A 3,615-nucleotide genomic window follows, 5' to 3' on the forward strand; every position below is an offset into this window, starting at 1 on the left:
ACTAAATCAAAATTAGTTTCATATTTCTTTGGTTTGATCGAACCTGAAATTTTCTTAACTCTCACCTATAATCCGTAATAACCTGAAATAGCTACTGCATTACTCCCACATGAAAAATTCTCTGATCGTCCTGACATTGATACTTGCGTTTTCGCATTGAAACTCAAGAACTGAAGATAGATAGGTTCAAGGAAATGTATTTGGCATAAAAAAGCATTCAGAGGGAGTATGTGTCATTATTATGAAAGCAAATAACTTTAAAAATGTCTGCTATTCTTCTTTGGAAATAAATTTGAAAAATTTTAATTTGAACTTCAAATGAACTTAGTTTGCAGCATTTGCTGCACAAGCCACTAGTTAATTTAGATTTTAATCAGTTTATGTTAAATCAACGCAGTATTAAACATTTTCATTCCTCTTTTGTTATTATTTAAGAGAACTAGGAAAAAAACAAATGAATTGCCCATCTTTATCAACCCATTCAGAAATGTATTATTTTAGGTGATACAAAATTTCTGAACTTTCCGATTTATCATTGTATCGAACCTCACAACTAAGCAAGAAATAAAACTAGAATTAACATTTAAAAGATAGAATGAAGCTTGAAGTGACAAGAAACTTCCGTGATTTGATAAATAACCGTGCTAACGGGTTGTTATAACAATTTCAATGCATAACTTCTTTTGTTCAGTGACGTACCGTTATTTACGTATGTTGTTACATGTGAAAAAATCTATGAAACATCCCTAAATGCTGATGAATGTCAAAATAATAATAATACGTAATAATAATAATAATAATAATAATAATAATAAATATAATACTGTAGCAGTAATAATTATTCGCTTCTGTGGGTGAAATAAATAGATAATAGTGGCTTGTGCAGCAAATGCTGCAAACTAAGTTCATTAGACGTTCACATAAACATTTTTCAGATTTATTTTCAATGAAGAATACCAGACATTCTGAAAGTTATTTGTTTCCATAATAATGAAAGATACTCTCCCTCGAGCCAATACTGAAGAGAACCACGCATATAAATATCTACACCACACCGCCATTAAATATATGAAAAAGATCCAACCCCACTTGATTAATAACTATAAAAATATTTGATTTTTAATAATATTATTATCTTACGTAAGTTTTATAACTTTCATTAACATATACTATATATACTGTATAGCCGCCACTCAGTAAAATATAGAAATCAAAATCTAATTTAACATATTCTCTATATCTACTCATATAACCCCAAAACGTTTCACTTTCATATCATCAATATAGCATTAATATGTATAATTAATGAAAAATAGTCACATCATGGCATTAACTACAATAATATTTCATTTCTAATGGTAATAATGTCATGAAACCACCTCAAGTTTTGTAGTTTTTAATATCCAATACACAGCTGTACCCAGAAAATTACACACCACAGAATCGAACCTGTAAATTATTTTTAGTAAGTTAAGTTTTTAATAACCAATTTAATTTGAGCTCTAAATATGTCAGCATTCTTGCAGATCATGGCCTTCGTGTAATATTGTTTACTGTAGAGTGTGTTTTGTTTTATTCTGAAATGCAATTAGCTAGTTTAGCTAGTTCTCAAAACTGACGACAGATAGATTTTGGAAAATAGGAAAATTATGTTGAAAAATTGATATTTCACTGAAAATTACTATTTTTCTGAAAAAATTTGAGTTCCAAGCTTCAAAATGAGGGGTCATTTAATAAAATCCGTTCAGCCGTTTTCCCGTAAATTCCATTACCAGTTTAAATTATATATATATATATATATATATATATATATATATATATATACATATAGATGGTATGCACGAAAATACTCAGAAAATCATTAGAACGAATGTCGTTATTGTACTGTTTATTAATGGTTATTGAAACCAAGTTTCGTGATGAGTTGTCCGTTCGATCTCTGGGAAATACACGATAAACTAAATGCGTCACAGATGTTTGAGAAAATAGCTAATCTCGCATCAGAATGATCCCGTCAATCTACTGATTACAGAGTTACACACTTCAATCATTGCCTTGTAAGATCTTTCCTTTATACCAAAAACATTCGTTAAATATTTCTAAGGGTTAGCCCAGTGGACGACATAATGAAACTTATTCTAAGCCAACTAAAAATGTTTTTTCTGTGTACGGAACTATAATTACTTGCAAATTAACAATTGCTACACAGTTGTTATCATAGATTACTATAAATATCATGTACCACATAAATACACGCTTATAAATCTTATCTTATATGTCAGAGAACTTGATAAAATGCTTAGTAATACAAATGCGTACAGTTTGCAGAAATGTCTTAATGTAAAGTGTAGTGCAGTGTAAATTTAGCAATTATTTCCAGTACCGAGTACAGATGAAACGTGCAAATGCCTATTTACGTTATTCAAGGGTCTATTTAGAATGAAACGGACAAATATAATTTTCACGTAATAGTGACGCAGCTCCATCTTTTGACGCTAATAACTTACTACCTATGCGGTATTTATTAGATCTACAGTATGTTATATGAGAGAGAGAGAGAGAGAGAGAGAGAGGGAGAGGGAGAGAGAGAGAGAGAGAGAGAGAGAGAAATCGTCCGGCCTTAATTAAGGATGACCACGAGGATCCGAAAATTAATACCAAACAAATATAATCAATTAAATATGAATATTGTTATAAAAATAAAATGCAATAATTAAGCACCATCGATTATCAATTATAAAATAAAATCTTAGAAGATGACTATAAAATTATACTTCTAATGAAAGATTTTATTTAAAACTAGCCGTACCCGTGCGCTCCGCTGCACCTGTTAGAAATAAATATAAAGTAATTACATAATTGAAACAGGACATGTGATCCAGGGAACATTCGTGTTTGATAGAAGGATAAATCGTTTATTATGTGACTTAATTTAAATTGTATTAAAAAGATTAAAATGCGGTCATTTTGATCCATAGACCACTCATTTGGTCATAAAAATTATTTTAGGAAATACAGGAAACGAATGTACAGAATAGCCTATTAAGTTTTCTGTGCATAAGTAGCTATTTTAATCTTACCTGTCCTCGATTCACTCAGAAGTTACTGTAATAACATTATAGCATTATGTCCATCTAGAGAAACTACACTTTCCAATGGTGAATTAATAATTAATTATACAAATCGGTTAATTTAGCTTCCGATATTACTTCATACAAACACAGAAACATTATCTGTAGGCTGTTTCATAGTTTTCGATTGTTGTTGTCCAAGGCCCCTTATAGACGAAGTCATTTGTTTTTTATTTCATTACACCGCCTTAGATGGCGTTGTTATTATAATTTTTAAACTCATTTATCTCATTAAATATCAGTCCTATCAAAATTTTGCATAGAATAAAACTTATCGGAAATTATTTTAAAGAAATTTTTGTTATGTAATATTTTTCATGAAAATTAATAATAATGGAGATATTTAGATTTATTTAATTCAAGCCCCCTTATAACCCCCCTTTTAAATAAAATATTTTGAATGCCATAGAGCCTAAAATCTAATTTACAACGAACCTAATTTATATTCCAATTTTCATATAAATCGGTTCAGCCATTATCGCGT

This window comes from Periplaneta americana, chromosome 3, assembly GCF_040183065.1.
Source record: "Periplaneta americana isolate PAMFEO1 chromosome 3, P.americana_PAMFEO1_priV1, whole genome shotgun sequence".
NCBI lineage: Eukaryota > Metazoa > Arthropoda > Insecta > Blattodea > Blattidae > Periplaneta > Periplaneta americana.